Below are 25,744 nucleotides of genomic sequence, written 5' to 3'. Positions count from 1 at the left end.
ACCAGGAACCGGGCCAGAGGGGGACTTAATGTCGGCTGAGATACGCAATCCTATGGAGTCTGCGGATATGGTAAAGGTAAATTCAATCATTGCACTGACTGAAACTTCGCCTCAGGAGGGTATTAATATTGACATTGGCATTGATATTAACAGTGAGGGGTCCTTATCTGATAGCCAGCCAGAAGTAGCAAACTTGATGGCTTTAATTGCCTCCCTCTCCGGAGAATCATCTGGGGGAGGCACAAATTGTGGCCACTAGATTACCAGCCTATCTGGTGCATACCTCTGTAGGCCCCAAGGAAGTAGCAAGGGGTGACAAGAAGAAGCAACTTGTGCCTGGTGAGGGGCAGGTGGTAGTGACCGAGATGGCAGAGGGGGCCGAAGCAGGGGATAGCAACCCACGCAGCACCGAGGGAGAACAAGGGTATGAGCATGCCATGGTAAAGTGGGTGCCTCCCTCAGATAGAGCATCTGTGGTCGGAAATGGCAGAAATGATAGGTCTTGCAGACCCAACAGAGGATCACAACAAGATATTAGAGCCCGTAATCAAGTTCTTCTCACCAGCTCCGACCCAGAAACAATTTTTTTTTTTTTCTCTCTGTCAGAAGATGGAGAGTGGTCTGAATCCTGTAATGGGTCCATTTCCAGCAATAGTGAAAGTTTACGGGAGAACCTGTCAGGAGCATCCTCTGTCTCCATTGCACAGAACGTGGCTAAATGCTCTGGGCTGACATCTGCAGCTGGTAAGGGTCTGAAATGGGACTATTCTCCCTCCGAACAACTGATGGGTAGTAGGACAGATGGCAGGCAAGACGGACTTTCTGAAACCTCTATGGCACCCCACCCTACGTTAGAGAGTATCTTTAAAAGCATTATGGCACATTGTGAAGAAACCAGAGCAGATAGCCGTCGCTCACAGGTAGCAATTCACAAATTGCAGTGGGTGGTTCATAAGGTTGCTAAATCTTGCAATGCCATTGTGGAACGAGTTGCTGATCAGTAGACTAGAAGTGCTGACTTGGAAGGGGACAACACAGGGGCTATAGGCCAAGTCAAAGCCCAGGAATCCCAGCTAGTGGATATACAGGGGAAGCTGGGGGACCAGAAAAATAGGCAAAGGTGCTACAACTTGTGTGTGCTCCATATTCCAGAAGGAAAGGAAGGCACAGAAGTGCAGGGTTATATGGTGTTTATTCACTCAGGCTTTCTCAGAACTGGAAGGTTGGAACTGGGCCCAGGAAGTTCAAAAGGCACATTGAGTACCAATGGTACGGAAGCAGCCGGTAAGGGACATTGGTAAACCTCGGGTCATTCTGGTCTACATAGGAAACTTTCTTTTGAGACAGGCTATGTTTCAAAAGGCTAGGCCGGAGGCAAAACGTACTGTGAGGAACTGCGCCTTTTTTGAAAGACCGGACTTTTGTCACATAATGGTAGAAATAACATGGCGACTGTGACAACTCATCAAGCACTTCCAGGATAAATGTACTCAGGCCTTTTTACTGAACCCGGCTTGGTTGAAAGTACTCTGTGGGAAGCACGTTATTGTCTTTATGTCTGAGATCAAGGTAAAAGAATATTTGCAGGAATTAATGCAACAGGAGGTTTTGGTGTTTTACCGGGGAGGGAATCTCTGCCTCAAGTTGATTTTTCTCCCTCGTCTTAGGGAGGATGTCTCTTTCCCCCTTGGGATCTTGTTCTTGGATCCTGGGTCTCTTCTGGGATATGCATCTTCAGTGGATTTAAGGGTATGGGTCAGGGAGTTCGCTCACATCACTCCGGACCAATGGTAGGTCTGATTGCTTCTCAATGGTGGAAGGGAGGGGGGTTGTTGAGGCGAAGGAGGGGATGGGATGGTAGGTGGAAGGTAGTGGGGCAGGAGGGGGGATAAAAGTGAAAATTGCCAAAGGGGGAACAGTGGATTAAATGGATCTGATGGTGTAGGATACAGAAATGTGTATTAGACAGCATTCAGAGTGCAAGATAGTGTTATAAGCATAAGGCTTGTGTATCAAGTATTCAATGGGTAGATTGGTCATCTGTTCTGTTAATGTAAGGGGTCTGAATAATAAGGCGAAACACCAGAGAGTGGTTGCAATTTTAAGATCTTTTGGTGCTGACGTAATATGTATGCAGGAAAAACACATGTGCCATGGGGCAAAAAAACTTGCTGCCTATCGAGGCTTTAGCTGTGTGAACAACTCAGAGTGCCACAATCAAGGGGGGTCACAATCTTTTTCAAGAATAGCATCATACAGGTCAAACCGACTAGGGTCAATAAATGGGGAAGGTGGGCAATCGTGGAATGGGGGTGGAGAGGGTGGTTTGTTCTATTTATGGCCCTAACCAAAACTACCCTAAAACATTTGAAGATCTTGAGGAGGAGCTATCCAGTTGGCCAACATCATTGGTAATATGCAGAGATTTCAATGTACATCGGGGTTGGGACGCCATCTAAATTCAAATACTGTGGGAAGAAGCCCTGCACACACGGGCAATGGAAGCATTTACTGAAACCATGGGGTGATAGATGTGTGAGAGATGAAGAAAACCCCTGACCCGGGCTATACATATTTTTCCACCTCACATAAGAAATTTGTTAGACTAGATTACTTTATGGTCTCAGCTTGTCGGTTAATAGGGCAACCACTTAGAAAATGTCAAGGCTTTTCTCTGATCAAAATTATTTAATTTTATAAATTGCATATCTGCTCTATCCCAAAATTTCCAAGAAATGGTCATTTGATAGAAAGTTGCTAATAAACAAGAAGTTTATAGAGCACATGAGAAAATGGGTCATTGATTTATTTGAATTTAAGAGATATAGGGGGTGATTCCAACCCTGGCCGCCCGCCAGGCGGGAACCGCCATGCAGCCAAAATACCGCTGCCCCCATTCTGACATTCCCGCTGGGCCGGCGGGCGCTAACCAAGTTAGCGCCTGCCGGCCCAGTGGGAATGAGGGCCGCAACACAGGAGCCGGCTCCGAATGGAGCCGGCAGTGTTGCGGCCGTGTGACGGGTGCAGTTGCACCCGTCGCACTTTTCACTGTCTGCTAGGCAGACAGTGAAAAGCTGGCCGGGGCCCTGTTAGGGGGCCCCTGCACTGCCCATGCCATTGGCATGGGCAGTGCAGGGGCCCCCAGGGGCCCCAGGACACCCCTTACCGCCAGCCTCTTCCTGGTGGTGAAAACCGCCAGAAACAGGCTGGCGGTACGAGGGTCAGAATCCCCATGGCAGCGCTGCTTGCAGCGCTGCCCTGGCGGATTCTCCCAGCCGGGGCAAAAACGGCAGAAAACCGCCAGCCCCGGCGGGCCGACCGCGGCTTTACCGCCGCGGTCAGAATGGCATTGGAAGCACTGCCAGCCTGTTGGCGGTGCTTCCGTCATTCGTGACCCTGGCGGTCCAAGACCGCCAGGGTCAGAATGACCCCCATAGTGCATCAAAGGGGGCAGTTTGGGACTCGTTTAAAGCCAGTCTGCGAGGAGAAGTTTTTAGCTTTATGGCTTTAGTAGGAAACAGGTGGCTGAGGAGATAAGAGGGTTGTATTACAAACTTGTGAGCGTGGGGGAGAGTCATATGGAGAGAATCATGACCAGTCACGAGATGGAGCAGATTCCAATCCAAATTTTGGCAGTTAAAGCTGAGATCAATAGTTACTTCATGAAGAGGGAGACAATAATGTTTCAGGTGAATAGAAACAAGTGCTATGTGTATGAGGAGTTAGTTGGGAGATAGCTTGCACTATGAATCAGACAAAAAGTAATAAGGAAAGGCATTAAGGAAATTAAAAGGCTGGACAGGTCTTATGCTACAGTTACTAATGAGTTCATTAAGGTTTTCGAGGGTTTTTACCAAGCATTTTACCATGAAGATCCTCCTGATTCCGATCTGGGAAGCAGGGTGGAAAGGCAGAACCTGTATGGGGCAGGCTGGCACCAGAGCTAAATAGGGAATTGGAGGCGAACGTTATAATGGAGGAGGTTTTTGATGCCATGGCATCCCTGGCCACTGGCAAAGCGGTAGGCCCATCCGAATTCCCCTTGACTTCTATAAGGCTTTACGCATCGATCTGCCCCCCCTCCTTCTAGATCTGTTCTTGGATCTGCAGCAGAATGGGAAATCCCTTTGTCATTGCAGGATACTGATATTGTTATCTTCCCTGAGAAGGGTAAGCTCCTGGATGATCTGGCGTCATGCAGGCCCATCTCCTTGATTGATGCGGAGGCCAAAGTGTATTCTAAAATTCTGGCTGTGCACTTGGGGAGGGTTATCGACCGGATGGTGTCGCCATGGCAGCATGGGGTTATTGCCAGCCGGAGTACCACCGATCATATAAGAAGTGTCATCTCTCTATTTAACATAATGGATACTGAGGGGCAAATGGCCATGATCCTCCTCAATGCAGAAAAAGCCTTCGATAGAGTATCATGGCAATATATATGGCATGTAACGGGGCAGAAAGGAATGGGTGCCCGTTTCATAGCAGCAGACGAGGCAATGTACAATACCCCTTGTGCTACATTTCAGATTATGGTGGCAGAATCAGGAAGGATAGCGATAATTAAGGACACAAGACAGGGATGTCCCTGCTTGCCCATGTTATTTACCACCTATATTGACACAGTCCTAGAGTTACTTATGTAGAATGAGGACATCAAACCAGTTTAAACAAATGGTTTCTGAACAAAAGTGCTTGCATATGCAGATGACATTGCAGTGGTAACAACCAACCCAGGGCAGTCCATTGCTTAGGTTGAGCGCTTGGCCGTAGAATATGGGAAAGTGTCTGGCTAGCTAACAAATTGGGGAAAAACAGAGGTGGTCTGTACTGAGAACATTTCATTAGTAGATGACCAATGGGTGGAAACTGCCACCTATTTTGGGATCAAGAGAAATCATAAGGTTTCCACTCTGTGTGAAAGGAATCTGGAACCTATGATAGGTGCAATCAATACAGAATGTAGACGTATTAATGGGCTACATCTTTCAATTATTGTCAGATGTAATTTTCTCAAAATGTTCATTTTACCCCTGGTACCTTATCTTTTTCATGTTATTCCTTTCGTTGTGGAAAGGCCCTTACTGAAGAAGCTGGATGCTATCTGCACTAACTTCATTTGTCAATATCAGGGGGTCAGGCATCTAATTCTCCCACGAGAGAGAGGGTGTAGGGCTGTACCTAGATTTTTGTTCTAGTAGAGAAATTGAAAAGCCCTTGACTGGAATAGCTATCCCAACTATATATGAGCTTGGAAAGGCGGTGTATGGTTGCCTCCTCTGACAAATGGAACTGAGCTCTTACAAGAAGGTTTGGTTGAAGAGTGTGAGATCGGCTTGGAAGGTCTGGAACAGAGTTAAAAAGATGTTTAAGACCAGACCATATAACCGATACAGCCATCTGTGGCATACAGCACTTTTCCTGACTTATTTCTATGACATCATGGGGAGAGGATGGGAACGGTTGGGCCTCAGTAAGTTAGGTGACCTTTTTGACTCAGATTGCATATGTTCATTCGGTGTGCTTCAGTCAGAGTTTGATACTGATTCCAGTTTTTTTTTCAAGTATTACCAGTTTCGGCTCTTCATGAGTCAGATCAATCCTGACAAAATGTCTCTGTAGTTATGATGTAATATTTCAGGAACTATGAGACCTATATACTTCATTTTAGTGTCGAAACATAGGTTTTGGGGGTCAAGTAGTTTTATAGAGACAGAAAATAGCTTCTCAGAGTAAACCTTTTCCATTTTCCAAAATGGCAACTCTATAATGATATGTTTTAGCCGTCATATTGGTAATTTATTTTAACATTGTTTTTGTTTCAGGTTTTCTTTTGATTCAAATTCATAAAATGAGCGAAGCAGTTGGTAGCAGAGGATCTTTACCTTCTGACTGAATGTCGCTAACTACAAAATCTGAGGACTCCTTCAACAAAGAAAAATGTGTCATATGCCAAACTAATCCAAAAGGAAAGCTAATATCAACTGCAGCTGGACTGAAGAGAGTTTGAGAAGCTGTAGAATTAGAGCAAGACAAAGTTCACAAAAGATCGAAACTGAGGGTAAAGATGGTCAAATATTTTATAATTTTATAATTTTATAATTTTAACAAGTGCTACATGTCGTATGCAATGGTAAAAAGCCTGGGAAAATGTGTCAAAAATAGCAGAAACCAGTTCATCACAACAGGAATCTGAGTCTTCTAAGACAGCAATGACAATCAAACCCAATTCTTATCCACTCAGAAGATCGATCCACCTCCAACAACTGATCAGAAAGCAGAGGATCTTCAAGGTGTTATCTGTTGTTTATAGCAAGACCAAAATAAAATGATGGATGGAGTGTTGAAACTGCTCGCCATGTCACACCAGTTTGAACCCAGCCATATGTAAATCAGTCTTGACCCTGCTCCTCATGGGAACAGTCCAGCCCGAACTGCCAGGCCAGGTTCTCCCTGGACCGGAAACAAGCATCCTGGGACCGGTTTCGGGGTTTCAGCCCTCATCAGCCAGGTTAGCTTGAATCCAGTGGTACAGTGAGCCCGGGACCCACGTCTGGGCATACCCGGCACACTTAGGGCGGCAAAAGCAAAGCAAAACACAAACGCTGTGGGACTACTTTGTACATAATAAGGCACATACACCAACACAGTGATAGTTTAGGAAATGTGGAACCAACGTGGTTGGCTCGAGCCCTCAACTTCCAACTGCCAGTGATTATTTCAGATAAAATCTAATGAAGCGAGAGTACCCCTTCCCTAAAGACAATGTTCATCTAGTTAAAAAAGACAACAATCAGAAAATTACCATGTGAGGCATCATATACTTCGAGATACACACATACCGCACCATGTAGATGCACACCCACATATCTGTTCGCCTGCCTTGGGTAGTTAATTGTTCAAATATAAGTCTATATTTGAACAACTGCAAAGTCACATGCACCTGCATCTGCATGAGAAAGGTGACCCAACTGTCCTACAACCTTGAGGCCCAAAAAAAGTTATAAAACCCAGGCGCTCCCTTGTTAAAAGATCGCATTTAGGGGTGCTGGAGACCAGAAATCATTCTTAAGTTGGTGGGGTGGGGGAGATGACAGATATTGTGAGAGATAATATTGATGAGCACTTTGTGGTGGCGGTTGTTACATAAGTGAAGTATTGGTGGTAGTATGATGAAGATGGCATCACCACAGCACAGAATAATAAATAAGTAGTCAGCCATGCATGCATGAAACACACACAATCACAAACGCTTGCACAAACTCTTACATGGAAACTAGAAACACTAAAACATACCTATGGATGTGTGGGCAGTCCTCTTAAAGGAATATTCACCTATCGCTTACGATCAGCAAATCCACAACTCTTGCAAACAGTGCACCAAACAGGACTAGCGAAAGCTGTTGTCATTATTGACCCTGCAGGTCCACGCGTTTTTGCCCAATCAGAAGCAGGGACCGGGTAGGAGGCTGTCACTCATCCAACATCCTGGCTTTTTGTAGGGCATAAAGACTGACTGACAAGTCTCTACCACCATCCATTACTATGCAGTGCTGCCTTATCCTAGTGTACCAAGCCATTTATTTATATTGTGGACTGGGCGTAGTTGCACCCTAGGGAAGGGGGTGTAATATTGCAAGCTCGCATTTGCTCAGAGCTTTTTGTCTCTCATTGGCTGCTGGTGAAAATGTGTGGAGCTCCTCCTCACTCATTGAGCAAACGGGTGGGTGAGCGGTGCGCAGGTGAACTCCGCTATCCTGCCAGCTAGCAGGTTTTTTTTTTGCTGAACTTTGTACTCTGCTTGGAGAGGGGAGTGCCATAATTCTGAGAACTATGCCCGTGGAGCGGAGTTCAAACCCACCCCTATGCAAAATCACTTCAAGACATCAACAAGTCCCAGTCTACCCAAACGTCTCAAGGAGGCTGAGTACATGGATCTTCTTCTACCTAATTTTGCGATCCACAAAGCTCATTTAACTGACTTCATCATACTGCTTATTCAGTGCGGACTGAAGGATGAAGAATAGTCAGTTCCTCCGTGGGCTGGAAATCATGCTATGATCTCCCAGAATACTGTCCCACTGAAGAAGGTTGGGATCTTACCAGTGATACCATCTCCAGTCACAAACTACGCAGTATTCACAGCTCTAAAAAAGTTCCAAAATGTGTGTGATCAGCTTGAATTTTCTGTGATTAAGGTGTTTTCTGTTCAGTAGCTGACATTTTTATGAGCAAACTAGTAGAATTGAATGATCTTTATCCAATGATGGGTATTTTTCCACATGACAAACGTTGCGTTGCAGTGTGCAGGAAGGTATCTCAGTGGATGTGGCATAGACCAGTGGGGGTCTGTGGAAGCCTCCTCAGGGGTTCTGCAACTGCTAAGAATATGAAATAATATTAACAGATTAGGTCCCCAGCTTTCAGTAATGACTCAGTGGGGAACCTCAGGATTCCAAAAATGATTCAGTGCCCGGGTTTCAGTGATGATAAAGTTGGGGTCCATAAAAGTCAAAAGGTTGGGAATCACTGGCATAGACAATGCACTTATTGAGGATGAAATCTTTTGAAGCAAAACTGACCAGTCAGTATTGAGTAGAACTCATTATGGGCCTGATTACGACTTTAGCGGATGGAATACTCCGTCACAAATGTGACTTATATCCTGTTTGCCACATTACAAGTTCCATTATATCCTATGGAACTTGTAAAATGGAGGGCGGGATATCTGTCACGTTTGTGATGGACTATCCCATCTGCCAAGGTCATAATCAGACCCTATGTTAGCTTGTTACAAGGTATGCTCATCTTAATGAAGGCTATAGAAACATTACTTTGGAATGCTTTCTTGAGCAAGAATGCCAAATTAGGTTTTACATACCTTATCTCGGAAGTGAACAAAGCACATGGTGCACTTCATTCAAAAGACATAATACAAAGCCAGGCAATGTTCAATACACTCAGTTCAAAATCAGAAAACCTGAAAATCAGGTTTGTAGAATTTGTCAGAGAATATGAAGAAAAATCAGAACTTTACAAGTACTGGGGAAATGGTTTATACAAGATAGCTCTAGTGAAAAACGTGGTAGAAGCTAATTGGAAAGGTGATTGGGAGCTTCACGTGAAGACTGAGGAGTCATCAATTACTGTGTTTTATTAATTCAACTGAATAAACTACCTGAGATATGGGTACTAGTATTGGTAAAGAATGAAGATGCTAGAGGTGGAAAAACCATACCTCTACAGCAAGTTCATCCAAAGACATTTAGGGCCTGATTATGACTTCGGGGGAGGATATTACTCTGTCTCAAATATGACGGATATCCCGCCTGCCGAATTACGAGTCCATTATTTCCTATGGAACTCGCAAAACGGCGGGCGGGATATCTGTCACATTTGGGACGGAGTAATCCCCTCCGCCAAGGTCATAATCAGGCCCTTTGTGGTGAAAGATAGAGAACGAAGATTCAATGATGTGGCTCAGGAAAGGAAAATGGAACAGATGATCCAGAGATCATAGAAAAGCTCCAAGGGAATTGTTGGTCAGACACATAAAAGTTAAAAAGTTGCTCAATGGCAGCTAGTTTACAATTAAGTCCCTTCTATTTGCAATGTTTTCAAATTCAAAAATTAATGGACCATGGAGAAACTGTTCCTCATGACGAACTTGTGGGAAAGGGAGTGGAACATTTTAATAAACATGGTGATAGCCTTCTTCATTTCATGCAGCAGCAAAGAAACACCTTTGAAATGACTGAGCCTGTGCAACTACATAACTTTGCGACCAAACAATATGTAGATATTGATATAAAGACACATCTACTAGATGTCCTGGAACATAGATCGAAACTATGCACAGAAGTGAAGCAGGAGAGATTTGTATTGAAAGAGAAAAAAGCTGTTTGACATAATCCTCAAATCTAAGCGTAGACTCTTTAATTGCCATAGTAAGAATTCCATCCAATCAGCAGCTGTAAAACAGGTTACAAAAAAACACATTTCGCAAGCACATAGAGAGATGGATGTGGCAAAAGAAAGGAGTGAATTTATCAAGGACATTCTGTTGCATGATCTTCTTCCAACAAGCGCATTATTTGATGGAGATGCTTCAACCAAACCAGTAAAGCACAAACTCGTACAAGAGCTCAAAAAAAACTTTACCCTCAAGAATTCCCATACAAAAAGTGAAGTCATTGAAAACTTCTGTTGTTGTGGACTGTATGTCACAATTGTGGATGGTCACGATTTTGTCCATGCAAAACTTTAGAGAGGTTGTTGATATCAAAGTCAGTGTGCATCTTGAACTGCACATTGTCTGTGAAAGGTATCTTGAAACTATCTGTCAAAGAATGTGAGAGAATCAGGCAAATGCCTACAAGTGGAACAATTGACCTTGCCTACATCAAAAACTCAACACCTATACCTGTGCAACTTGATTAATTCTGGTCGTCAACATCGAGCAAGATCATCTTGGAGATAATAACTCGCCAAAACATTGTTGATGGTTCAGTGAACACTGAATTTCCAATTATTGCAAGTGGAATGATAGTCAGTGAGAAGTTTGTGCCTGCAGAGAATATTTAAAAGGTATGGGCTGTGTTGTTCAAGAATTTAACAGCAAATTGGAGGAAGTTGACCTTCGTATTGTGCCACATGTTGAGCAGGATGTTTGAAATGGCTCCAATCGAGTCATTGTAAATAACACAGATGTTCTTATTGTGCTACTTAGATTTGTTGCAATGTTCATAAGTCAAGGATTGTCAGAGTAATGGATAAGCTATGGAACAGGTGAGAAAAGACACTTAGGGTCTCATTACAAAATTGGCCATCCCATGACCACCATGTTGCCGGTGGCGGTCCGACCACCAACAGGGTGGCGGAGTGGACCACCAAATAAGAGTTTGGCGGTGGTGCATGCAGAAGAATGCCTGCAGTCCGCCGGCAGCGCCAGCCAGCACAGACCACGACGGCCATCTGGAGGCACAAATAATCTGGCAGAGACCATGTTTCTGCCAGACCAATTAGGAGTTTGCACACTGCCAATGTGACCACTGCGGTCTAACTACCATGGACCACCAGGTAGAAACGAACAGTATGAAAGGAGACTCACCTCTACAAAGCCATACACATCTGCAGCTGGCATGGAACCTGAACTAGACGTCACTACGCTGCTCCTGCTTGCCAATAGACAACAGAGTCATCACCAACAAAGACGACAACAACCGTAAGTATACACACTCACCTGTTACATATGTAAAATGTATACATTTGTACAGTTATGTAACTTAACATAGGGAGGGTGGTGCGAAGGGTTGCACACACACTCACATAATGCTTCAAGGACACCCACACATGCACATCATGCACACTTCAGCCTGCACACACATCACACATCAGTACCACACATTTACACATGTCTACACAGCACAGGCCCAGGCACACTGATTCCCATACAACATACTGTGAGAAAACAGGGCTGATTGCAGAGGCCCCCTAACTTTTTGCCCCCATTTACCACTTTTTGCTGGTGTTTTCCTGACTCTGATGGTGCCCTGGGTACTGTTAACCAGTCCCAGGGCCTGTGCTCTGTGTAAAATGGATATGCAAATTAGGCTAATTATAATTGGCTAACTTAACCTACCTACAAGTCCCTAATATATTGTAGGGCATGTAGGTTTAGGGACCACAGCATAGGTAGTGCACCCATAAGTGCACTGCTGAGTTGCCCAGTGTCATTTTAATGGCAGGCCTGTGCAAATTCGACTTTGGAATTAAAAGTAGTTCCAAAGTCTTAAACTACCTTATTTTTACATATAAGTCGCCCCTAAGGTGTGCCCTATGTGCCCCTAGGGCTGGGTGCCATGTAACTATTAGCAGGGACTTTAAAAAAATATTTTTATAAGCCCTGGTGAGGTAAAAACAGCCAAATACGTTTTTCCCTCATTGTAGTAAATGGCCTTCATAGGCTAGAATGGGGAGACTTTATTTTAATTTTTAAAGTCTCCTTAAATGATGCATACCAAAAGTTTGGTATCAAATTAATTGTTGTAATAAATCCCACAACTTCCAGTTGTTGGATTTAATATAACTTGTTCAGGTAAAGAGTTTTAAACTTTACCTGAAAAGTTGCCAATTTCAGCCCTGCATTGTTTTTGCTGCTGTGCTCTGATTGGCCAGCCTGTAGCAGCTTGGCCAAGCTGCCTTGATGAGGTGTGAAGTGGCCTGGCTTCACACAAAGGAATGTGCCTGTGGGAAGGAATCTCCCCTCAGCAGATGGTGAGGCAGGAAGGGGGAGGGCTGCCAAACTGGTCTTCAAAGGCAGAGAAGGACATTTGGAGCAACCAGCTACACCCCCACATCCTGCAACCCCAGACAACTAGGTGCCCCCTTGATTATATTAGGAGAGGGCAGGAGAGGGGTGTGTTTATGATTTTTAGCCACACCAGTGAGTGGGCTCAGCCAGATGTAACCTCCAAAAATCAGATTCAGCCATGTTGGATTTTTAGAGAATGTTGCCTCCTGGGATTGATTTTTGCCACACTTCCCAGGAAGTGGTCATCACAGGGGTAAGGTCCCTGCACCTGATTGGAGAACCAGGACCCCCCTGCTTTTCACCCAGGAGCAAGGATAAAACTGGCAGACCTGCACCCACACCTCAGTTCCCTACCACATCCAACAAGGAAGAACAACAGAAGAAGACGGACTGCCCGGCTGGACCCCTGGCCTGCACCTGGAACCTGCACTCAGAAGGACTGCACCAGCTGCACACTTGGGCTTCACCACAAGAAGGACTTTTCCTGGCTTCAACTGGTTCAAGGAGGTACTCCCTGTTTGCTACAGGTGAAAAATTGCTAACCAGAGTCCCCTGCACCAACTCCTGAAGAAAGCGACCAGCTGACCACTGTCCAGTGGCCAAAAAGGAGTTTGCGCCAGGTGCATTCTGGGAGTTGTAGTCCGCACCCCCCAAGGACCATCTCAGAACTTCTGGACCCTTGGGGTGAGCTGTGGACCTCAAAAGAACCTTAAAAGGACATTTGGAAAAAGCCCTAGAAGTTTGGAGAAGTTTAGATAACTTTTGTAAAAAAGCTCCATAGAGGGACCGACCCGCCGCGGCAACTCTAGCCAGCTTGCCTCAACCGAGACCCGGCCTGATTTGCTGGTTCGTCCCGGTAAAGAAAAATCTCCGAAAAAGAGACTAAGGCCCTCATTCTGACCTTGGCGGTCTTATCGCAAGACCGCCGAGTTACCGCCGCGGTGAAGACCGCCGACCGCGGCGGTATGCCGCTGTGCGCATTCTGACCGCTGGGAGCGTTCCGCCGGAAAACCGCCAGCAGCCACACTGGCGGTCGGCGGGAAAGTGGAGACTGGTCAACCTCCACCGCCACGCCAGCAGAACACCGCCCACAGAATTACGACCCACATTTCTGTGTGGCGGTCTTCTGTTGGCGGTCTTCGGTTGGCGGTCACCTCCCCATGGCTCCTGTCACCTCCCGGAGGACCAACGCACAGGGTAAGTTGATCGTCCGTGAGGGGAGGGGGTGGGGGGGTGTTGTCTGATGTGTGCGTGCATGGGGGTGTGCGTGTGAGTGTGTAGAGGGGGTGTGTGAGTGCGTGCATGCGGGCGGGGAGTGCTGCTGTGCCTATGGGCAATGTGTGTAGTTCGGCGGGTGCGCATGTCGGCATGTATGTGTGCGAGTATGTGTCCCCGTTGTGTATGTGTGTGTGTAGGGGGTGTGTATATGTGCATGTTGGGGGTGTGTGCATGTCGGGGTGCGTGTATGTGCATGTCGGGGTGGGGTGGGGAGGGGGTTCGTACCACCTCTGGGGGGTGGCAGGGGGGTGGAGGGTGTGGGGGAAGGACTCGGGGGGGCAGTGGGGGGTGGGGGAGACCCCTATCAGTGCCAGGGAAGGAATTCCCTGGCCCCGATAGTGCCTCCCGCCATGGTTCGCATGGCGGTTCCCGAACGCCAGAAACCGCGGCGGTAAGCAGGGTCATGATACCGTTGGCGGTCTTGGGTCGACCGCCGGACCGGAGTGCGCAGACTCCAGCCCGTCGGTCATGACCGCCGTGGCTGTCGGAGTGGGGAAGTGGCGGTCGGTCGCGGCGGTGACCGCCGCGGTCAGAATGCCATTTTTAATACCGCCGGTCTGTTCGCGGTCCGACCGCCGCCTCTCCGCCGACCGCCAAGGTCAGAATGAGGGCCTAAGTCCGAAGGTAAAAAGTTGACCGGGACCTCCCAGCCCGCGTATCCGAGGAGGGCTCCATGGACGTCAGATCAAGATCCAGGTTTACCCCGGTCAAAGGATTTTCACCTCGAAAAAACGACTACGTCCGAAGGTAAAAATCTCCACCGAGGATTCCAGCATCGCGTATCCGGAGAAGTGCTCCAGGAGGTCGGATTGGACTGGCAGGTTCGTCCCGCTGAAGAAAATCTTCGAAAAAGAGACTGAGGGGGTCATTACGACCCTGGCGGTATAAGGCGCTTACCGCCGTGCAGAAGACCGCCAATACACTGCTGCAGCAGCGGTAGACCGCCACAGCTATTATGACACACATCACGGAATCCGCCGAAATTCAGACACCCACACAATACCGCCGCACCAAAGGTCAGTGATAAACATGCGGAAACACATCCTCCACCTCCACGCCAACAGAAACAGGCCCATGCCATTACGACCCATGAATCCACGCGGCGGTCTTTCAACCGCAGTATTCCATTGGCGGTACACACCGCCGCGCTCAAAATACACACACATATACAAAACACCGCCACATTGGACATTTCGAAATACACAGACCTGATACACATACACACACCACTCCCACACACCCAACACAATATAAAACACACACCCACATCACCCACAAGCTCCTACAACCACAAATTCTGAGAGAAGGCGAGAGAGAGAGCACAGAATAGACAACCCCATCACACAGAGGCACACAACACCATCACCCACACAACATCCAAGCACAAAATACCACATACCACTACACTCACCACACTCATCACCACATACACTACCCCACACATCACACACACCACCCCATGTCACACCAAAGACACCCCCGCTTCTCCGAGGATGAGCTCAGGGTCATGGTGGAGGAAATCATCAGGGTAGAGCCACAGCTATTTGGCTCACAGGTACAGCACACATCAATTGCAAGAAAGATGGAGCTATGGCAAAGAATAGTGGACAGGGTCAACGCTGTGGGACAGCACCCAAGAAATAGGGAGGACATCAGGAAGAGGTGGAACGACCTACGGGGGAAGGTGCGTTCAACGGTATCCAGGCACCACATCACGGTACAGCGGACTGGCGGCGGACCTCCACCTCCTCCCCCTCAACTAACAACATGGGAGGAGCAAGTCTTGATCATCTTGCATCCTGAGGGCCTCGGAGGAGTCGTCGGAGGAATGGACACTGGTAAGTCAAATCTTAACTATCACATCCCCCACCCTACCTGCATGCTATCACACACTCCCACCCTCACCCCCTCCCCTATCACTCCAACTCCTCACTAATGTACTAATAACACAAACCACCCATCCCAACGCCCAGACCTACATGACACAACTAACCATGGACACTCATCACTAAAGCATGCCCACTGCACATACCCAGAACACCCCCCAACCATCAGCACACAACCCCACACACAGGAATGCCTGCAGTGGGGTTCATGCACACCCAACCATTCAACACCATTACACACACACATGCAATAATCATGTACTTATACCCCCGCAGGAACCCGAAGGAACGTCACCACACCAGAGGGTCCAGACAACACCACTCCACCCCCCGAAGAGGCCCACAGTGACGACAGCAGCTCTGGATCTTGATGACCAGCCCGGACCATCATAGGCCTCAGGACAGTCAGTTCCCCTCGCACAGGCACAGCCCAACACTGACCTTCCACCCTCTGGTAACACCAGCACAGCACCCACCCAGCGGGCCCAAACCTCCCAACCCAGGCAGGTCAATCAGCGGTGTGTCCACCACTACAGGGCACACAGGCTAACCCACCACCCCAACAACAACAGGGACCTAGGGGCAGTGGTAGTGGGCACACGGTCCAGGGGACGGAGGCACAGGAACACAGGGGAACTGGGAGGGCTGCTGTGCGACAGAGGGAGGACAGGCCAAGGCAAAAAACTCTCCACGAGGCCCTCTCCTCCATCATGGGAGCATACCACCACTCCCTGAAGACGATGGCCACGGTCCTGGACAAGTTGCAGGAGACCCTGCGTCTGCAGGAGGAGCAGTATTTGGGGTTCAGGGAGGAGCTCAGGACCATCGGCTCCGCCCTGGGCACCATCGTAGGGGTGCTGACGGACATTCAAAAGACCTTGAGGGACACCGTGGCACTCCAAGGGGCCCCTGACACTAGCCACCACGATGAACTGCCTATCACCTCCGCTGGCGCTAGTGGACAGGATGCCCCGCCACAGGACCAACACACCAGCACCCCATACCCTGCAGACGGACAACCACCACACAAGCGGTCCCTGAGATCCAGGAACAGGACAGAGCAAGATGGCAAGACCCCCGCCAGGAAATAAGACCAGCCTGATTGTCCCCCCACTGTCCCACTTTGTTACCCTGTCCCAATCGGAACTGCCCCAGCTCCACTTCCAATTGGCAGATGTGCAATGTACCTGTGAGACTAATAGACTGGACTCTGCCATGGACATTCCTCCACCATCACCCGTCACCATTTTACAACCTCTCTTCATTTTTAGCACTTAAATAAACACACTTGAAACACTAAAAAAACTGGAGTCAGTCTATGATTTGTATTTTTCTATTATCAATGACAGTGTCATAATGGGTTACCCATTGGAAGGCTAACATACCAATGTCACACATCACAAGCCCTTCAAGGATGCAAGCAGTTGACACATAGGTTACCACATTTGTGAAACTGAAATGGAAGGGGTTAACAAATAGTGAGTGAAATGTTGGTACAGGATTGAGGTAGACGTGTGAAAGTCAATGTAATGTCACACCGGAAAATGTACTCACCTGAGTTTCACTGGAAATATTGCAGTATGACTGACTTCCTGGTGTCGTTTTCTTTTTCCTCAGCTTCATCCTCATCACTGTCCACTGGCTCCACAGGCTCCACAGCTGCCACAACACCGTCATCTGGATCATCCTCCTGCAGAAAAGGCACCTGGCGTCGCAATGCTAAATTATGGAGCATGGAGCAGGCGATGATGATGTCGCACACCTTCTTCGGTGAGTAGAATAGGGACCCACCTGTCATATGGAGGCACCTGAACCTGGCCTTAAGAAGGCCGAAGGTGCGTTCGATAACCCTCCTAGTCCGCCCATGGGCATCATTGTACCGTTCCTCTGCCCTGGTCCTGGGATTCCTCACTGGGGTCAATAGCCAGGAAAGGTTGGGGTAACCAGAGTCCCCCAATAGCCATACACGGTGCCTCTGGAGTTGACCCATCATATCAGGGATGCTGCTATTGCGCAGGATATAGGCGTCATGCACAGAGCCAGGGAACATAGCATTTACCTGCGAGATGTACTGGTCTGCCAAACAGACCATCTGTACATTAATTGAATGATAACTCTTCTTGTTCCTGTACACCTGTTCACTCCTGTGGGGGGGGACCAGAGCTACATGGGTCCCATCAAAGGCACCTATGACGTTCGGGATATGTCCAAGGGCATAGAAGTCACCTTTCACTGTAGGCAAATCCTCCACCTCAGGAAAAATGATGTATCTCCTTACGTGTTTCAGCAGGGCAGCCAACACTCTGGACAACACGTTTGAAAACATAGACTGGGACATCCCTGATGCCATGGCCACTGTTGTCTGAAAAGACCCACTTGCAAGGAAATGGAGCACTGACAGCACCTGCACGTCAGGGGGGATTCCAATCGGATGGCGGATTGGTGACATCAGGTCTGGCTCCAACTGGGTACATAGTTCCTGGATTGTGGCACGGTCAAACCTGTAGGTGACGATTAAATGTCTCTCTTCCATTGTCAACAGGTCCACCAGCGGTCGGTACACCGGAGGATTCCGCCATCTTCTCACATGTCCCAGCTAACGGTGCCTACGAAGGACAACAGCGAAGAACCAGTCATTAGTCCTCCAGGTATGTACCCACAGTCACACACAAGACTACACCACTCACAAAACACTTCCTGTATGTGTGTTGAGTGTAGGCCTAGCTATGTGTGACGCAGAAGTAAATGGAGCCATGTGGGCCCCTGAAATGGCGGCTGCCTGACCTCTAAAGTGGGACAATGGGATTGTGGGGTAACAGCGCTGGCGTCACACACCGTCGCGGTAGGCGGTCGTAGACCGCGGCACAATGCTGCATTGGTTAACATAGGACCCTATGGGTCCCAGGGGCCAATGAACAGGTGCGCTGGCGGTGATGAAGCGCACCACCACGGACGTCACCGCCACGGATGTCACCGCCATTTTCTATCTGTTCAATCACAAGATACCTGACCTTCGACAGGAGAGGACCTACACTGCTAGTGCTGCTGTGACCTCGGTCTGGAAGCGACGATGGCTGCTGCATCTGGGGAAAGGGCCCCTGCCTTCACTGCACAGGAGTTGGAGAAACTTGTGGATGGGGTCCTCCCCCAGTACATGCTACTCTACGGTCCTCCAGACCAACAGGTTAGTACACATGGAGCACGTTGTATGGGCTAGGCTTGGGTGGACAGGGCTGGGGGGAACAGTGAAGGGGGCAGAGTTCATACTACAGTAAAGAATGAGAATAAATGGGCCACATGGTCAGAGTAGGGAGGTGGCCACTCACATTGATGGTGAAGTTGGTAATGACTGTTCCTCTTCCCTTGTGCATGTCATGTAGGTCAGCGCCCACCAGAAGAGGGACATTTGGCGTGCCATCGCCAAGGAGGTCCGGACCCTGGGGGCCCACCAGAGACGGGGCACCCACTGCCAGAAGAGATGGGAGGACATTCGCCGCTGCAGCAAGAAGATGGGGAGGCTCAGCTGGGGATGGCCTCCCAACGTGGGAGGGGTGCCCGTCGCACCATGACCCCCCTGATGTTCCGGATCCTGGCGGTGGCCTACCTGGAGTTGGATGGGCGCTTGAGGACATCACGGCAGACACAAGGGGGTGAGTACAACCTCATTCTGCGGACTTTGCGTGCAGTGGAGGGGTCTGTGTGGGGGAGGTGGGCTGTGGGTGTCCCTAGGCCAGGGCGAATTCAGTAGGCAAGGCCCCTCCGTAATGTAGGCCATGTGGCACTCTACCCCACCCCAGAAGAGTGGCAAGTTGAGGTATAGTTGCCCCTGTGGCATCCATGTGCACAGAAGACCACCATTGCCATGTAGGCCATATTCCAGATATTGCATGTGCAGAGGCCAGGAGCACGGCGTAATGCATGGGGCTGCTGCGTCTGTCTTGTCCGCCAACTGTAGCGGTATGCCATGCACTAAAACTCTCTTACTTCTGTCTCCACCCCTTTTTCTGCTCTCCCTTTCCTTTTGTACATCAGCATCATCAGGCGGAGGTAAAGTGGCATCCCACATGGCTATGGAGGGCCACACCACAGACTCTGAATGCACCAGTGGGACGGAGGGCGAGGGGAGCTTCACGTCGGCTACCGGATCAGCAACCAGCGACACGGACTCGTCCGACGATGGGAGCTCCCTTGTGGTGGTGGCACCATCTGTGCCCCCCACTTCTACAGGTACAGCCGCCACCTCGCCTACCAGCACCGCCCTCCCAGCAGCCCCTCAGCGTTCGCCCCGTGCCCGCTCACCCAGGAGGGTGGGCATCACCTTCGCCCCAGGCACCTCAGGCCCTGCCCCAGTCACCCCTGCTGCCCTCAGTGAGGAGGCCATTGACCTCCTCAGGTCACTCACTGTTTGGCAGTCTACCATTGTGAATGCCATCCAGGGTGTAGAACGAGAGCTGTAACACAGTAATGCATTCCTGGAGGGCATTCATTCTGGTCAGGCTGTCCTTCAGCGAAGCCTGCAATCTCTGGCCTCAGCACTGATGGCAGCCATTGTCCCTGTGTCTAGCCTCCCCCTCCAACTTCCTCCACCCAGACCCAATCCCCTGTACCTCAGCCCATCTCAAGCACACCTTCAGACCAGCATGCACACAAGTCAACACACACAAGTAGCTCAAGCAAACATAGGCTCCACACACACCACAGGCACTCACACAAGCATCACACACATACGGATACAGCAACATCCACTGTCTCCACTGTGTCCACCTCCTCTTCTTCTCCCTCCTCCCTTCCAGTCGTGTCTACACACACACCTGCATGCACCACATCTACAGGCACTAGGACTTGCACCAGGACACCCAGCCCCACAAGCCGCTCACCTGCACTCACCACCTCCACTGCCATTTACACGTCCCCTGTGTCCTTTCCCAGTGTATACAAAAATGGGGGTGAACAAGGAGTGATATGGCGCTCCTACCTCTATATATATAGCCACATAAAAATCATACTGTACGGTGCCACATACTGGGGTTGCACCCTCCAAACACCCCTAAAGAAGTAACCCAATGTTACCTAATAATAAAATAAACAGTATTAGCACACATACAAATAGTGTTATGATCTGTAAATATCAGAATAATTATACACAAAATAATATAGACTCCCAAATAAAGGACATATATTAGTATAACAAAAGTTACAGTCACAAAGATTCCATCCAAAAAAATAAATTATTTTCCATCAAGATCCAGGTACACATAATCTGATTCCAACAAATTATTCTTAAATAGGTATCTATCGCATCGTCCTATCAAATTTGCATAAATTAAATCCCAAAAGTTCATCCAATTCCAAAGTAAGCGTAATCAAATTCACAGTTCAATCCTGAGTAAATGTCCATCCCATCGTCCCGCTGTCAACACGTGTTTCATCCTGGGAGTGCCCACGGATTTCTTCAGGACCTCCTACAACAGTATCCTTTAACTACTTATTCCACTCGTATAATTGTTGGAATATCCCTTGTATTCTGCTAATATTATAAGGTCTCCGCTATTAAATAAGATGCCGCCGTCACGCGAGTACGCTGCTCCGACAAATGCTATCGCATCGTCCTATCAAATTTGCATAAATTAAATCCCAAAAGTTCATCCAATTCCAAAGTAAGCGTAATCAAATTCACAGTTCAATCCTGAGTAAATGTCCATCCCATCGTCCCGCTGTCAACACGTGTTTCATCCTGGGAGTGCCCACGGATTTCTTCAGGACCTCCTACAACAGTATCCTACAACAGTATTGGACATGTATTCTTAAATTATGTTATGTCATAATAGAAAATTTACATCACTATTTGAATAGGTGTGTCGTGAGAACCCAATAATTATCAATAAAATTCATTACACCCCATACTGTGTTTCTTTTGTGAATATTATAAAAGTAAATAAACATATTGTTATCAGTGACCAAAAACAATATTGTGATCAAGCAAACTGTCCTTATAATATTAGCAGAATACAAGGGATATTCCAACAATTATACGAGTGGAATAAGTAGTTAAAGGTAGGAATGTGATATCAATTTAATATAAGAGTTATTGATGGTGAGTAGGAGGTTGAGGGTCACGTGTGAACACCATTGGACAGTTTGCTTGATCACAGTATTGTTTTTGGTCACTGATAACAATATGTTTATTTACTTTTATAATATTCACAAAAGAAACACAGTATGGGGTGTAATGAATTTTATTGATAATTATTGGGTTCTCACGACACACCTATTCAAATAGTGATGTAAATTTTCTATTATGACAGAACATAATTTAAGAATACATGTACAATACTGTTGTAGGATACTGTTGTAGGAGGTCCTGAAGAAATCCGTGGGCACTCTCAGGATGAAACACGTGTTGACAGCGGGACGATGGGATGGACATTTACTCAGGATTGAACTGTGAATTTGATTACGCTTACTTTGGAATTGGATGAACTTTTGGGATTTAATTTATGCAAATTTGATAGGACGATGCAATAGCATTTGTCGGAGCAGCGTACTCGCGTGACGGCGGCATCTTATTTAATAGCGGAGACCTTATAATATTAGCAGAATACAAGGGATATTCCAACAATTATACGAGTGGAATAAGTAGTTAAAGGATACTGTTGTAGGAGGTCCTGAAGAAATCCGTGGGCACTCCCAGGATGAAACACGTGTTGACAGCGGGACGATGGGATGGACATTTACTCAGGATTGAACTGTGAATTTGATTACGCTTACTTTGGAATTGGATGAACTTTTGGGATTTAATTTATGCAAATTTCATAGGACAATGCGATAGATACCTATTTAAGAATAATGTGTTGGAATCAGATTATGTGTACCTGGATCTTGATGGAAAATAATTTATTTTTTTGGATGGAATCTTTGTGACTGTAACTTTTGTTATACTAATATATGTCCTTTATTTGGGAGTCTATATTATTTTGTGTATAATTATTCTGATATTTACAGATCATAACACTATTTGTATGTGTGCTAATACTGTTTATCCTTTCCCAGTGTGTCTGTGACGCCCCCTCCCAAAGTACCCAAACGCCGGCAATCACTCACCCAACATCAATCCACCTCACGACAGCCTCCAGTACCTGCACCTGCACCCAAAACAGCTAAAGTGACACCTCCTACAACCACCTCCTCTTCCTCCACTCCCAGACCCCCTCCAGCTACCCATCCCAGTGTCCGTCAGAAACTGTCCCTCTGTCAAATGGACCTTTTTGCCCCCACCCCCCCACCCTCCAATTCATCAGTCCCGTCGTAGCGCCTCAGCCAAAAAACCTCCAGTACCAGTGGTGCGTGTTCCAAGTTTTTGGGGTGCACCATCCACCAGGGCAGGCAGTAGGACCCGGAGCCAAGGCACTGGCAGCCCACCCCCTGTAAAGGCTCCAAAATTGGAGAGTGGACGACGGGACCGTGTCAAGACTCCTGGTGGGACAACAAGTGAAATGGGATCGATGGCGATTGGTGAGTCAGCTGTAACTCCAAAAAAGGTGGGGAAGGTCCAGAGGAAGTATGCCCAGCCTGTTGTGAGTGTCACGGCGGAGAAGTGCGCCATCATTTCCGGCGGTCCAGACACAACCGCCAGCACCGCCGTCACTGGTCCAAAGACCACCGCCAGAGTCACAGCCCAGGAGGGCACAAGTATCGTCACTGGTCCAGAGACCACCGCCAGAGTCACAGCCCAGGAGGGCCCAAGTATCGTCACTGGTCCAGAGACCACGCCCAGGCGGGCACAAGTATCGTCACTGGTCCAGAGACCACTGCCAGAGTCACAGCCCAGGAGGGCCCAAGTATCATCACTGGTCCAGAGACCACCGCCAGAGTCACAGCCCAGGAGGGGACAGGATGCCACAGCCCCGCTGGCCAATGATGGAACGTCATGCCACACACCAATGTCCATTTTGTAGATCGTCATGCCACACACCAATGTCCAGTGTGTAGATCGTCATGCCACACACCAATGTCCAGTGTGTAGATCGTCATGCCACACACCAATGCCCAGTGTAGAGATCGTCATGCCACACAGCAATGTCAGTATCAGGACCGCCATGGCAAAACACCGCTGAACAGTCATGAACCTCAATGGCAAAGCACCGCTGAACAGGGCAAAGACCGCCATGTGAAACCACCGCTGAACAGTCATGAACCTCAATGGCAAAGCACCGCTGAACAGAGCAAAGACCGCCATGGTGAACACCGCTGAACCAGGCAAAGACTGCAATGTCAAAGCACCGCGGAACAGGGCATGTACCGTGTAGGAATGAATGGACCGCCACATCAGGCATCCTTATCCCATGTGCAGCTGGGACAGTAACAGGACAGGAACTTTCACGGTGAGATGCATCCAGTCTGGGCACCAGTCCCCCTCCAGAACAAGTGGAGACCTGCATCTACTTGAGAGACTGTGGCTTTGCACTCCCCAGGATGGCACAGTGGGCAAGCCACCCACTGTAGAGACGTGAGAGACTGTGGCTTTGCACTCCCCAGGATTGAACAGTGGGCAACCCACCCACTGTATAGACTTGAGAGACTGTGGCTTTGCACTCCCCAGGATGGCACAGTGGGCAACCCACCCACTGTAGAGACTTGAGAGACTGTGGCTTTGCACTCCCCAGGATGGCACAGTGGGCAAGCCACCCACTGTAGAGACTTGAGAGACTGTGGCTTTGTGCTCCCCAGGATGGTACCGGGGGCAACCCACCCACTGTAGAGACTTGAGAGACTGTGGCTTTGCACTCCCCAGGATACATCAATGGGCATGGAGCCCCGTCGTGGATCTGGCTTCGCATTCATGTGGCTGAGGTGCCCCCCCTTCCCTTCCCCCTGAGGTGCCTGCTTTATTTCTATCTGATGCCCCGGCAGTGTTCTCTCCGATTTTGGTCAGGTATCTATTGTAGGCCTCGTCCATGCATTTTTGGACTGTTGGTGCACGGACATTGTTGTGTACATATCTGCACTACTTCTCATCTTGTATATAATTATGACTGATTTTCAAATATATATCTGTATATTTTTGTATGATATGTATATTAGCACATTACATTGTTTGACCGATTTTCGCTTTGTGTATTCATTCTTCCGGGGGGATTGTGGGTTGTTACTGTGATTTTTGTGAATGCATTGGTGTGTATGTTGTAATATGCGAGGGTGGGGGTGTTTGGTGGGTGTCCCCCTAACTTTTGCCTCCCCCCTCCCCTGTGTCGTAGGTGCAGTACTCACCGGTATCTTCTGCGCCTACTTCACTGTTGGTCGTAAAGGAGCAGAAAGACAAGGGCAGGTAGTATTTGGAGTTCAGGGTCCATGGAGTCATCGTTCCTCGTGGGATATGTTCAGGTGACCGTTTTCCCATAGCAAAAGCTGTTTCCGCCGTGTTTTTATCCACGGTGAATCCGCCCCGGAAAAGGTGGCGGATTGGCGGGTTGTAATAGTGTGGGCCTAATGTCTCCCGCCTGTCTGTTGGCGGTGACCGCCTCGCTGCTTGTCTGTACCGCCGTGGCGGTCGGTGTGTTAAAGTGGCTGTCTTTGTTGGCGGTTTCCGCCAGGGTCATGATTCCCTTTTTTTGTCCGTCGGCCTGTTTGCGGTATTACCGCACCTTTTACACCGTCCGCCAGGGTTGTAATGACCCCCTAAGTGTGAAGGTAAACTTTTAACCGAGGCCTCCCGCGGCCTGTAGCCAAGCAGGGCTCCATCGCGGTCGTCCTGAAACTTTGACTTTGCCCCGGTCGAGGTGCAACCAGATGACCCGATTGGCGATTTTTGTTTCTAGGCGCTAAAAAAAATAAACTCTTTAAAAATTCATATCTCCGGTTCCCCTCATCTGATTTTATTCGTTTTGGTGTCATTTTAAGGGTAAAAATATAATCTATTTTTATAAATTGGTTTTAGATTTTTAAACTGTTTCCTGTGTTTTATTTAATTACTATTTTGTGATATTTGAATGCTTTACACTCTGTCTCCTAAGTTAAGCCTTGAGGCTCGTTGCCAAGCTACCAAGGGTTGAGCTGGTTTAATTTACTGAGACCTAACTGGACCTTAGTGGAGGTTAGTGGCTTATTGCTAAGTGTAGGTACCTATCTGCCCTTACCAATAACCCATTTTCCAAAACATACAAACTCGTAACAACAACGTAACAACTGCACAACTATAAAAACATGTCACATACTCACACCCAACACTGGCCAGGAACATGACACACATAGAACACACATGTACATCCAT

The sequence above is a fragment of the Pleurodeles waltl genome, chromosome 1_2 (assembly GCF_031143425.1).
Source record: "Pleurodeles waltl isolate 20211129_DDA chromosome 1_2, aPleWal1.hap1.20221129, whole genome shotgun sequence".
In the NCBI taxonomy this organism is placed as follows: Eukaryota; Metazoa; Chordata; class Amphibia; order Caudata; family Salamandridae; genus Pleurodeles; species Pleurodeles waltl.
The sequence above is the reverse complement of the archived record's forward strand: the minus strand, read 5'-3'. Positions refer to the sequence as shown.